At 44.2% G+C, this 13,596-nt stretch overlaps 1 protein-coding gene across 2 annotated transcripts in view; it reads right to left on the minus strand.

The window, feature by feature from the left end:
* Window positions 1-7,477, minus strand: part of LOC143804534 (uncharacterized) — a 68,215-nt gene extending 60,738 nt beyond the window's left edge. For both annotated transcript variants that reach the window (XM_077282717.1, XM_077282716.1), the window contains exon 1: window positions 7,361-7,477. The gene's annotated coding sequence lies outside the window, so the exon portion shown is untranslated. The remainder of the gene's footprint in view (window positions 1-7,360) is intronic.
* Between the last annotated feature and the right edge of the window lie 6,119 nt (window positions 7,478-13,596).

Genomic DNA, 13,596 nt, shown 5'->3' on the forward strand with positions numbered 1-13,596 from the left:
AGCTGAGCTTCTACCTTCTGCCTCTTACTAACTGCTGTTTTTTTAAAAAATTGGCTGTTCCGGCCTACTAAAGGTGTCTGTCTGCCCCTGCCTGGTGTTGTCCTCAACTGAATAAAGCTGAGCTTCAACCTTCAGTTCCAAATTACCATTTTTAAAAATGCAATTGGCTGTTCCGGCCTACTAAAGGTGAATGTCTGCCCCTGCCTGGTGTTGTCCTCAACTGAATAAAGCTGAGCTTCTACCTTCTGTTCCAAATTACCATTTTTAAAAATGCCATTGGCTGTTCCGGCCTACTAAAGGTGTCTGTCTGCCCCTGCCTGGTGTTGTCCTCAACTGAATAAAGCTGAGCTTCTACCTTCTGTTCCAAATTACCATTTTTAAAAATGCCATTGGCTGTTCCGGCCTACTAAAGGTGTCTGTCTGCCCCTGCCTGGTGTTGTCCTCAACTGAATAAAGCTGAGCTTCTACCTTCTGTTCCAAATTACCATTTTTAAAAATGCAATTGGCTGTTCCGGCCTACTAAAGGTGAATGTCTGCCCCTGCCTGGTGTTGTCCTCAACTGAATAAAGCTGAGCTTCTACCTTCTGTTCCAAATTACCATTTTTAAAAATGCAATTGGCTGTTCCGGCCTACTAAAGGTGAATGTCTGCCCCTGCCTGGTGTTGTCCTCAACTGAATAAAGCTGAGCTTCTACCTTCTGTTCCAAATTACCATTTCTAAAAATGCCATTGGCTGTTCCGGCCTACTAAAGGTGTCTGTCTGCCCCTGCCTGGTGTTGTCCTCAACTGAATAAAGCTGAGCTTCAACCTTCAGTTCCAAATTACCATTTTTAAAAATGCCATTGGCTGTTCCGGCCTACTAAAGGTGAATGTCTGCCCCTGCCTGGTGTTGTCCTCAACTGAATAAAGCTGAGCTTCTACCTTCTGTTCCAAATTACCATTTCTAAAAATGCCATTGGCTGTTCCGGCCTACTAAAGGTGTCTGTCTGCCCCTGCCTGGTGTTGTCCTCAACTGAATAAAGCTGAGCTTCAACCTTCTGTTCCAAATTACCATTTTTAAAAATGCAATTGGCTGTTCCGGCCTACTAAAGGTGAATGTCTGCCCCTGCCTGGTGTTGTCCTCAACTGAATAAAGCTGAGCTTCTACCTTCTGTTCCAAATTACCATTTTTAAAAATGCCATTGGCTGTTCCGGCCTACTAAAGGTGTCTGTCTGCCCCTGCCTGGTGTTGTCCTCAACTGAATAAAGCTGAGCTTCAACCTTCAGTTCCAAATTACCATTTTTAAAAATGCCATTGGCTGTTCCGGCCTACTAAAGGTGTCTGTCTGCCCCTGCCTGGTGTTGTCCTCAACTGAATAAAGCTGAGCTTCAACCTTCAGTTCCAAATTACCATTTTTAAAAATGCAATTGGCTGTTCCGGCCTACTAAAGGTGAATGTCTGCCCCTGCCTGGTGTTGTCCTCAACTGAATAAACTGAGCTTCTACCTTCTGTTCCAAATTGCCATTTTTAAAAATGCCATTGGCTGTTCCGGCCTACTAAAGGTGTCTGTCTGCCCCTGCCTGGTGTTGTCCTCAACTGAATAAAGCTGAGCTTCAACCTTCAGTTCCAAATTACCATTTTTAAAAATGCAATTGGCTGTTCCGGCCTACTAAAGGTGTCTGTCTGCCCCTGCCTGGTGTTGTCCTCAACTGAATAAAGCTGAGCTTCTACCTTCTGTTCCAAATTACCATTTTTAAAAATGCAATTGGCTGTTCCGGCCTACTAAAGGTGTCTGTCTGCCCCTGCCTGGTGTTGTCCTCAACTGAATAAAGCTGAGCTTCTACCTTCTGTTCCAAATTACCATTTTTAAAAATGCAATTGGCTGTTCCGGCCTACTAAAGGTGAATGTCTGCCCCTGCCTGGTGTTGTCCTCAACTGAATAAAGCTGAGCTTCTACCTTCTGTTCCAAATTACCATTTTTAAAAATGCAATTGGCTGTTCCGGCCTACTAAAGGTGAATGTCTGCCCCTGCCTGGTGTTGTCCTCAACTGAATAAAGCTGAGCTTCTACCTTCTGTTCCAAATTACCATTTCTAAAAATGCCATTGGCTGTTCCGGCCTACTAACGGTGTCTGCCCCTGCCTGGTGTTGCCCTCAACTGAATAAAGCTGAGCTTCAACCTTCTGGCTCTCATTAAGTGTTTTTTAAAAAACAAAATGGTGGTTCCGGCCTACTAACGGTGTCTGCCCCTGCCTGGTGTTGCCCTCAACTGAATAAAGCTGAGCTTCAACCTTCTGGCTCTCATTAAGTGTTTTTTAAAAAACAAAATGGTGGTTAGGGCCTACTAACGGCTTCTGCCCCTCCCTGGTGTTGCCCTCAACTGAATAAAGCTGAGCTTCTACCTTCCGGCTCTGATTAACTGCTGTTTTTAAACACATTGCTGGTTCCGGCCTACTAACGGTGTCTGCCCCTGCCTGGTGTTGCCCTCAACTGAATAAAGCTGAGCTTCAACCTTCTGGCTCTCATTAAGTGTTTTTTAAAAAACAAAATGGTGGTTCCGGCCTACTAACGGTGTCTGCCCCTGCCTGGTGTTGCCCTCAACTGAATAAAGCTGAGCTTCAACCTTCTGGCTCTCATTAAGTTTTTTTTTTAAAAAACAAAATGGTGTTTAGGGCCTACTAACGGTGTCTGCCCCTCCCTGGTGTTGCCCTCAACTGAATAAAGCTGAGCTTCAACCTTCTGGCTCTCATTAAGTGTTTTTTAAAAAACAAAATGGTGGTTAGGGCCTACTAACGGTGTCTGCCCCTCCCTGGTGTTGCCCTCAACTGAATAAAGCTGAGCTTCAACCTTCTGGCTCTCATTAAGTGTTTTTTAAAAAACAAAATGGTGTTTAGGGCCTACTAACGGTGTCTGCCCCTCCCTGGTGTTGCCCTCAACTGAATAAAGCTGAGCTTCAACCTTCTGGCTCTCATTAAGTGTTTTTTAAAAAACAAAATGGTGGTTAGGGCCTACTAACGGCTTCTGCCCCTCCCTGGTGTTGCCCTCAACTGAATAAAGCTGAGCTTCAACCTTCTGGCTCTCATTAAGTGTTTTTTAAAAAACAAAATGGTGGTTCCGGCCTACTAACGGCTTCTGCCCCTCCCTGGTGTTGCCCTCAACTGAATAAAGCTGAGCTTCTACCTTCCGGCTCTGATTAACTGCTGTTTTTAAACACATTGCTGGTTCCGGCCTACTAACGGTGTCTGCCCCTGCCTGGTGTTGCCCTCAACTGAATAAAGCTGAGCTTCAACCTTCTGGCTCTCATTAAGTGTTTTTTAAAAAACAAAATGGTGGTTCCGGCCTACTAACGGTGTTTGCCCCTGCCTGGTGTTGCCCTCAACTGAATAAAGCTGAGCTTCAACCTTCTGGCTCTCATTAAGTGTTTTTTAAAAAACAAAATGGTGTTTAGGGCCTACTAACGGTGTCTGCCCCTCCCTGGTGTTGCCCTCAACTGAATAAAGCTGAGCTTCAACCTTCTGGCTCTCATTAAGTGTTTTTTAAAAAACAAAATGGTGGTTAGGGCCTACTAACGGTGTCTGCCCCTCCCTGGTGTTGCCCTCAACTGAATAAAGCTGAGCTTCAACCTTCTGGCTCTCATTAAGTGTTTTTTAAAAAACAAAATGGTGGTTAGGGCCTACTAACGGCTTCTGCCCCTCCCTGGTGTTGCCCTCAACTGAATAAAGCTGAGCTTCAACCTTCTGGCTCTCATTAAGTGTTTTTTAAAAAACAAAATGGTGGTTCCGGCCTACTAACGGCTTCTGCCCCTCCCTGGTGTTGCCCTCAACTGAATAAAGCTGAGCTTCTACCTTCCGGCTCTGATTAACTGCTGTTTTTAAACACATTGCTGGTTCCGGCCTACTAACGGTGTCTGCCCCTGCCTGGTGTTGCCCTCAACTGAATAAAGCTGAGCTTCTACCTTCCGGCTCTGATTAACTGCTGTTTTTAAACACATTGCTGGTTCCGGCCTACTAACGGTGTCTGCCCCTGCCTGGTGTTGCCCTCAACTGAATAAAGCTGAGCTTCAACCTTCTGGCTCTCATTAAGTGTTTTTTAAAAAACAAAATGGTGGTTCCGGCCTACTAACGGTGTCTGCCCCTGCCTGGTGTTGCCCTCAACTGAATAAAGCTGAGCTTCAACCTTCTGGCTCTCATTAAGTGTTTTTTAAAAAACAAAATGGTGTTTAGGGCCTACTAACGGCTTCTGCCCCTCCCTGGTGTTGCCCTCAACTGAATAAAGCTGAGCTTCTACCTTCCGGCTCTGATTAACTGCTGTTTTTAAACACATTGCTGGTTCCGGCCTACTAACGGTGTCTGCCCCTGCCTGGTGTTGCCCTCAACTGAATAAAGCTGAGCTTCAACCTTCTGGCTCTCATTAAGTGTTTTTTAAAAAACAAAATGGTGGTTCCGGCCTACTAACGGTGTCTGCCCCTGCCTGGTGTTGCCCTCAACTGAATAAAGCTGAGCTTCAACCTTCTGGCTCTCATTAAGTGTTTTTTAAAAAACAAAATGGTGGTTCCGGCCTACTAACGGCTTCTGCCCCTCCCTGGTGTTGCCCTCAACTGAATAAAGCTGAGCTTCTACCTTCCGGCTCTGATTAACTGCTGTTTTTAAACACATTGCTGGTTCCGGCCTACTAACGGTGTCTGCCCCTGCCTGGTGTTGCCCTCAACTGAATAAAGCTGAGCTTCTACCTTCCGGCTCTGATTAACTGCTGTTTTTAAACACATTGCTGGTTCCGGCCTACTAACGGTGTCTGCCCCTGCCTGGTGTTGCCCTCAACTGAATAAAGCTGAGCTTCAACCTTCTGGCTCTCATTAAGTGTTTTTTAAAAAACAAAATGGTGGTTCCGGCCTACTAACGGTGTCTGCCCCTGCCTGGTGTTGCCCTCAACTGAATAAAGCTGAGCTTCAACCTTCTGGCTCTCATTAAGTGTTTTTTAAAAAACAAAATGGTGGTTAGGGCCTACTAACGGCTTCTGCCCCTCCCTGGTGTTGCCCTCAACTGAATAAAGCTGAGCTTCTACCTTCCAGCTCTGATTAACTGCTGTTTTTAAACACATTGCTGGTTCCGGCCTACTAACGGTGTCTGCCCCTGCCTGGTGTTGCCCTCAACTGAATAAAGCTGAGCTTCAACCTTCTGGCTCTCATTAAGTGTTTTTTAAAAAACAAAATGGTGGTTCCGGCCTACTAACGGTGTCTGCCCCTGCCTGGTGTTGCCCTCAACTGAATAAAGCTGAGCTTCAACCTTCTGGCTCTCATTAAGTGTTTTTTAAAAAACAAAATGGTGTTTAGGGCCTACTAACGGTGTCTGCCCCTCCCTGGTGTTGCCCTCAACTGAATAAAGCTGAGCTTCAACCTTCTGGCTCTCATTAAGTGTTTTTTTAAAAACAAAATGGTGGTTAGGGCCTACTAACGGTGTCTGCCCCTCCCTGGTGTTGTCCTCAACTGAACAAAGCTGAGCTTCCACATTCTGGCTTTCGGCCTATACTATCAGATATTAAACTGCATTTGGCCTACTAGTGTGGTTAGGCCCTTGAAACAGTGTCTGCTGCTCTTGGGTTTGCTACTCCACTGAACAAAGCAATGCCGCCTGTTTAGTCCTGTTACCAATTTTGATCTGCATTTAGCCTACTTTATTCTTTGGCCCTATATCTGTTTCCTCATCATCCTGCCCATTGCCCAGCCACTGCTAGATGAGTCTGCTGGTACATTGACCTAGACCACTACATTCCCCTTGTACTCTACACAGCCAGAATCTGACCCTGCTGAAAGTAAGGTTCCCCTTCCCGCATATTATACCACCTTACACAGGGACAAAGAGGAAGGTGCAGATGAAAGTGCAGGTTCCTTCATCAGGTGGGGGGGCATACTCGTTGGTGACGTCACTGGCACAGGGCCACTCAGAGTACGCAAAAGTGTCACTGCTGGTGGGAGGCGCCCCCGCCATGCAAACACACCGCCGTACTTTGAGGGGCCCTGTGCCAGTGCCAATGCGAACGAGTAGGCCCCCCCTGCTTGCTCAGGATCACAGCACTTGCAACGTTGAAATACTTACCTCTCCCTGCTCCACCGCCATGACGTAGTCCATGTTTCCTGGGCCCACTAAAACCTTGAACCAGCCCTACCCCCACAACTTTTGCCAAATGACCCCCAATTTCCAGTGCCCAACTATTATTATAAAGTTAATTAAGATTGACAAGCTTCAGAAAACAAGAATGGATGTTTTTGGCAGTAAAATGTGCACTGTAGGTGTTTTCCTGGCCTCCACTCACTGCCGGCTATGCTTCCCCATTGACTTGCATTGGGTTTCGTGTTTCGGTCGATCCCCGACTTTTAGCGATAATCGGCCGACTTCACTCGACTCGACTCTGGACTAAATCGGGTTTCACAAAACCAGACTCGATCTTAAAAAAATGAAAGTCGCTCAACCCTAGTTCTGACACATGTAGCCGATACACCCACTTCAGAGCTGCTGAACTCACTGATTGGCTACTGCACTGTCAATGTGACGTCAGCACTGCATCCAATGCCATACACCGGAAGCAGAGAGACTTGCCGGAGACCCTGGGAAAGCTAAGTACAGGGCGGTTTGTTATCTTTTAACAAACTGTATCCGGGGCAGAAATTGTGTGGAACGAGACAACCCATTTACTTCAATAAAACAAATATTAGATATAAGTAAAAACAGCTTTTGACAACCAATGTCTTCCTTCAGCATCCAATTATTATTAATGGTCATTATTCTGTCTTTGTGCAGTGGGGACAAGCAGATCTTTATTTTAAGTAGATTTTGTTAAAAAAAAATTGTATTGTACTGGAAAACCCAATTACCGTTTTACAAAAGCAAAATAGGCAACAAGAATGACAATGTGAACAATCGTATCCCAGAGTGAGGTAGTGCGAGGCAGGAATGTCACCCAGCACTACACTCTTTACTGTGAACTTCCAGAGTTCCAGTTAGCAGGGCAATAACTTGCCTGGAATCCAGTAATCACCGGCGAGCACACTTCCTGAACTCATTGTCTTGCTTTTACAAAAAGTTCAAGTTGTTGTCTTAAAGTTACACAACTGCACACAAAAGAGAGAGAGCTTATCAAAGCATTTACTGCATGTTCGTCTCAGTGGTAAAAGCCCTGAGAACAGTAAATACCAAAGTTACGTTCCCATAAGTGGATTAGTGATACCTCATCATATTTACTATAGGAGATGTCACAACAGGACAACGTCTTCCTGTTGTAAGCAGTGGAGGAGACAATTTGCTTTCCTCCCTCGTAATTGTTGAATGTGTGTGGCACCTGAGCAATATTATTATGTGTTTTACTCTAATTTGCTATTTATGTATCACCTTAGGTAATGACGGCCATGGGATGCTCTTTAATCTTGCTTTCTTCTCAGACAGAGACACTCAGCATGAAAAATGTATTTTTGCCAGTGTGTTCAGTCGAGGAGCTGTCAGGCCATGTGCCGGAGAGTGGTCCATCTATAAAGAGAGGGGCAGTTTTCACTCTAGAGAGTGGTGTGACATGATAATGATCAGACATTGCCTGGTGCATCTATCTGCAGTGACTCCTATGAGGGACAACAGGAAGTGGTCAGGTTCTCCTACTGGTAGAACACAAGCGGGAGTTGGGCGGTCTCTAACTGTAAGCATGACCAATCAGGGAAGTCACCCTGTGGAGTAACTTGGAACTTGCTGGCCCTGATGTGAAATCTCTAACAGGGAACCCAACTATCACACAACATTAGTATTATTGGTGTTCTCATATGGGCCAAAGGTGCCTTTTTGACTCCATTGGCTTCAGGGCCCCAATGTGAATACAACATCTGCACTCACTATAACTACACCCTTGTATTCAGACCTAAGCACCATCTCTAGAGAAGAGTGTCTCCACTTAATTGTAGTCTGAGAACCATCACCAACCATAACCAGCTAGTTAGAGCTGGGTTCTAGGGGAGTTCCCTGAATATACAGCTAATATTCTATAGAGATTTTAACCACCTAAATAACCGGAGTTTTTTTCGGTTTTGCGTTTTTGTTTTTCGCTCCGTTCCTTCCCAGAGCCATAACATTTTATTTTCCGTCAATATGGCCATGTGGGGGCTTATTTTTTGTGGGACAAATTGTAATTTTGAACGACACCATTGGTTTTACCATGTCGTGTACTAGAAAACGGGAAAAAAAATTTCAAGTGCGGTGAAATTGCAAAAAAGTGCAATCCCAAACTTGTTTTTTGTTTGGCTTTTTTGCTAGGTTCACTAAATGCTAAAACTGACAAGCCATTATGATTCTCCAGGTCATTATGAGTTCGTAGACACCAAACATGTCTAAGTTCTTTTTTTATCTAAGTGGTAAAAAAAAAATTCAAACTTTGCTAAAAAAAAAAAATTCCGCAATTTCCATTACCCGTAGCGTCTTCATTTTTCGTGATCTTGTTATATGCCGCTGTCAGAGTTTAACAGCAGCATTTAACTAGTTATTAGGTGTGGGCGGATCGTGATTCCGCCCGCGCCTATTGCGGGCACATGTTAGCTGTTCAAAATAGCTGACATGTGCTGGCTTTGATGCGGGCTCACCGCTGGAGCCAGCATCAAAGCGAGGGTTCTGCCATCGGACCTACTATTCTGTCCGATGGCAGAAAGGGGTTAAGGGATGGTTTCAGGCACCTGTAATGCTATCATTTACCTCTAAACTTAAAAAAGTATTCCCATCTCCAAGATCCTATCCCAAATTATAGTACGGTAGGTGTAATAATAATATTAGCAAATACCTCCAATTAGAAATGTATTATAGTTCTTCTGATTAGCTATGTCCCTTAGGCTACTTTCACACTAGCGTCGGGCTCGGCCCGTCGCAGTGCGTCGGGCCGAGGTTACCGACGCTAGCGTTGTATACGCCGCACAACGGGGGCAGCGGATGCATTTTTCCAGCGCATCCGCCGCCCCATTGTGAGGTGCGGGGAGGCGGTGGCGGAGTTCCGGCCGCGCATGCGCGGTCGGAAAAAGCGGACACGTCGCACAAAAAAACATTACATGTAGCGTTTTTTTGTGCCGACGGTCCGCCAAAGCACGACGCATCTGTCGCACGACGGTTGCGATGTGTATCAATGCGTCGCAATGCGTCGCTAATGTTAGTCAATGGGGAAAAAACGCATCCTGCAGACGACTTTGCAGGATGCGTTTTTTCGCCAAAACGACGCATTGCGACGTATTGCAAAAAACGCTAGTGTGAAAGTAGCCTTACCCCATGTGCAGAGCATTGCAGTAGCCTAGGTATCAATGGTTAAGACCAACTAACTGTCACTATATGACTGGTCAATGCCTTGAACATGGGGTTAGCGACATAGAAAATCAAAAGAACTATACTACATTTCTAATAGAAGGTATTTGCTAAGATTTTGGAGATGGGAACACCCTTTCAAGGTGCATTTGCACTGAAAGATTATCGTGAATGAGCATTTGTGGGAACGATAATTCATCTCATGATAATAACATATTCAACAATATAGGAAGAATATACATATATATATATATATATATATATATATATATATATAATTGTGTAATGACTAAAATGACTTTGTTTATTTTTATATATTAATTTTTTTTTATAGAATTGAGCTCAAATTTCTACGTGAACATCAATGATATAATGGGCAACTTACTCCATACATTATTGGCAGTGTCAGTAAAGTGACATTAAAAAAGTGAAAGGGTTTAAATAAAACCTGTTGTTGCATATGTAGAAAATGTAGAAATCTAGTCATTTAATTTATAAAAAAAATGCAGCAACTCCCTTAGTTTCCAAGCTACGTCAGAATTGACCTATACTAACCCAAAGTAAAAGTTTTCAGCGTTTACATAGCCCCACCTAAACATACTACTTTGAGTTCTAATCTCACTCAAGAACACACCACATTTTTATGTTCCCTTCTTCAAATTCCTTTTTCTTACTACGGATAAAAGCCTATGAATAGTTGATTTTTTTTTTGTAGATGAAACTTTATCCGATTAGGTATGAAATCAGCAGATGCCAATCACTGCATATATGAAGAACCACAAGCAATTTATAATTGATCTTCCATAATATATTGGGAAGGTTAAATCATACTTTAATATGAAATTGATTTTTCCTTTCATAAAATAAGTTAATCCTACATGTGTAACAGTTTTTTAAAAAACCCTTTTCCTTATTTAATGTCACTTTACTGACACTGCACATAGTCTAAGGAGTAAGTTGCCCACAATATCAATGACGTTCAAAAGAAAATTGAGTTTGATTCCATTTAAAAGAAAAATTAAAAAAATTTGATATATAAAAATAAACAAGAAAGTAATTGTATTCGTTATACAATTATATATATATATATATATATATATATATATATATATATATATATATAGTATCTTCCTATATTGTTGAATGTTATTATGGATATATGTATGTATATATATATATATATATATATATATATATATTGTTTTTAACCTACGTCAGTTACATTTTATCAGCAGCCGTTTCTGTGAACTGTGGACCTGTCACGTGCTGTCAATTACTATTTTGGTGCCTTTTATTTGAAATTTACAGATTTAAACGCAGTCCATGTGTCCTTGCGGTCCATGTGTCCTTGTGGTCTATGTGTCCTTAATGTCCATGTGTCCTTGTGGTCTATGTGTCCTTACTGTCCATGTGTCCTTGCGGTCCATGTGTCCTTGCTGTCCATGTGTCCTTACTGTCCATGTGTCCTTGCGGTCCATGTGTCCTTGCTGTCCATGTGTTCTTACTGTCCATGTGTTCTTGCGGTCCATGTGTCCTTGTGGTCCATATGTCCTTACTGTTCATGTATCCTTGCTGTCCATGTGTCCTTGCTGTTCAAGAGTCCTTGCTGTCCATGTGTCCTTGCTGTCTGTGTGTTCTTGCTGTCCATGTGTCCTTGCTGTCCATGTGTCCTTGCAGTCCATGTGTCTTTGCTGTCCATTTGTCCTTGCAGTCTATGTGTCCTTACTGTCCATGTGTCCTTGCGGTCCATGTGTCCTTGCGGTCCATGTGTCCTTGCTGTCCATGTGTTCTTACTGTCCATGTGTCCTTGCGGTCCATGTGTCCTTGTGGTCCATGTGTCCTTACTGTTCATGTGTCCTTGCTTTCCATGTGTCCTTGCAATCCATGTGTCCTTGCAGTCCATGTGTTCGTGTTGTCCATGTGTCATTACTGTCCTTGCTGTCCATGTGTTCTTACTGTCCATGTGTCCTTGCGGTCCATGTGTCCTTGTGGTCCATGTGTCCTTACTGTTCATGTGTCCTTGCTGTCCATGTGTCCTTACTGTTCAAGAGTCCTTGCTGTTCATGTGTCCTTGCTGTTCATGTGTCCTTGCTGTCCATGTGTCCTTGCTGTCCATGTGTCCTTGCTGTCCATGTGTCCTTGCTGCTCCTGTGTCCTTGCGGTCCATGTTGTTATGACCCCAATGGCAGAGGGTCTCAGGAATAATTGCTAAGTCTGCAAACACAGAAAACCAGCTCATAGGGCAGTGGTAACTGGGCTGACCATATATCTAATCCTAGCACCACAAATACCAGCAGCCGGGGAACGTTCCTACGTTGATCCTAGACGTCTCGCGCCAGCCGGAGAACTACCTAACCCTAGAAGGGAAAAGAAAGACCTTTCTTGCCTCCAGAGAAAATACCCCAAAAGTTGGATAGAAGCCCCCAACAAATAATAACGGTGAGGTAAGAGGAAAAGACAAACATAAGAATGAGCTAGGTATTTAGCAAAGAGAGGCCCACTAGCTAATAGCAGAATATAGAAAGATAACTTATATGGTCAGCAAAAATCCTATCAAAAATATCCACACTGGAAATTCAAGAACCCCCGAACCGTCTAACGGCCCGGGGGGAGAACACCAGCCCCCTAGAGCTTCCAGCAAGGTCAGGAATCACATTTAGTACAAACTGGACAAAAATGAGAGCAAGCAAATAACCCAAAAAACAAAGAAGCAGGACTTAGCTTAATTTTTGCACGAACCAGGACCAGCAGATAGGAGCAAACAGAATGTGTCTGATTACAACGATGCCAGGCACTGGACTAAGGTTCCAGGAGGTTTATATAGCAACACCCCTGAACTAACGACCCAGCTGGGTGCAAACTGAGGGAAGAAAATCCCAGAGTCATATCACTAGTAACCACAAGAGGGAGCCAAAAAGTCTAATTCACAACACCATGTGTTCTTGCAGTCCATGTGTCCTTACTGTCCATGTGTCCTTGCGGTCCATGTGTCCTTGCTGTCCATGTGTTCTTACTGTCCATGTGTCCTTGCGGTCCATGTGTCCTTGCAGTCCATGTGTCCTTGCTGTCCATGTGTCATAGGTTCTTCAAAGTAGCCACCATTTGCTTTGATGACTGCTTTGCACACTCTTGGCATTCTCTTGATGAGCTTCAAGAGGTAGTCACTGGGAATGGTCTTCCAACAATCTTGAAGGAGTTGCTTAGCACTTGTTGGCCCTTTTGCCTTCACTCTGTGGTCCAGCTCACCCCAAACCATCTAGATTGAGTTCAGGTCTGGTGACTCTGGAGGCCAGGTCATCTGGTGTAGCACCCCATCACTCTCCTTCTTGGTCAAATAGCCCTTACACAGCGTGGAGGTGTGTTTAGGGTCATTGTCCTGTTGAAAAATAAATGATGGTCCAACTAAACGCAAACCGGATGGAATAGCATGCCGCTTCAAGATGCTGTGGTAGCCATGCTGGTTCAGTATGCCTTCAATTTTGAATAAATCCCCAGCAGTGTCACCAGCAAAGCACCCCCACACCATCACACCTGTTATGGTCCGGTGACCTTGGAGCCGCATGAAACTTTCTCTGGAGTCGGTGAAACCTGTACTGACCGCAATCCTGAACTAACACCGCAACTAGAAGTAGCCGTGGGGTGTGCCTAACACGAACCTAGACACCTCGTCACAGCCAGAGGACTAAATACCCCTATAGAGGGAAATAGGAATGCTACCTTGCCTCAGCAGACCCCCCAAGGATAGGCAGCCCCCCACAAATAATGACTGTGAGTAGGAGAAGAATAGACACACGCAGGTAGAAACAGGATTTAGCAAAAGAGGCCACTCTAGCTAAATAGGAAAGGATAGGACAGATTACTAGGCGGTCAGTATTAAAACCCTTCCAAAAATATCCACAGCAGATAATACAAAAAGTTCCACAATCTAACTAAAGACATGGAATGTATATCTGCCACTCCAGAGAATCCAACAAGACTGAGAAAATACTGACACAATCGAAGCTGGACAAGAAAACACAAAGAATAGCACTGAATTGTGAAGCACACTGCATGTGTGCCATAGGAAAAAAAAACCAAACACTTATCTTTGCTGATTTGGCAGAAAGGCAGGAGGAACCAGGCAGAGGTCCATAACCTCCCAAGAACAATTGACAACTGGCAAGGACAAATGAATCCTGCATGCCTAAATACCCCAGTCAGAACTGCAATCAGCAGATACACCTGACCAGGGCTGCAACTCAGGGGCAACTGCATTACCACCTACAACCACCGGAGGGAGCCCAAAAGCAGAATTCACAAAACAC

This window comes from Ranitomeya variabilis, chromosome 2 (assembly GCF_051348905.1).
Source record: "Ranitomeya variabilis isolate aRanVar5 chromosome 2, aRanVar5.hap1, whole genome shotgun sequence".
In the NCBI taxonomy this organism is placed as follows: domain Eukaryota; kingdom Metazoa; phylum Chordata; class Amphibia; order Anura; family Dendrobatidae; genus Ranitomeya; species Ranitomeya variabilis.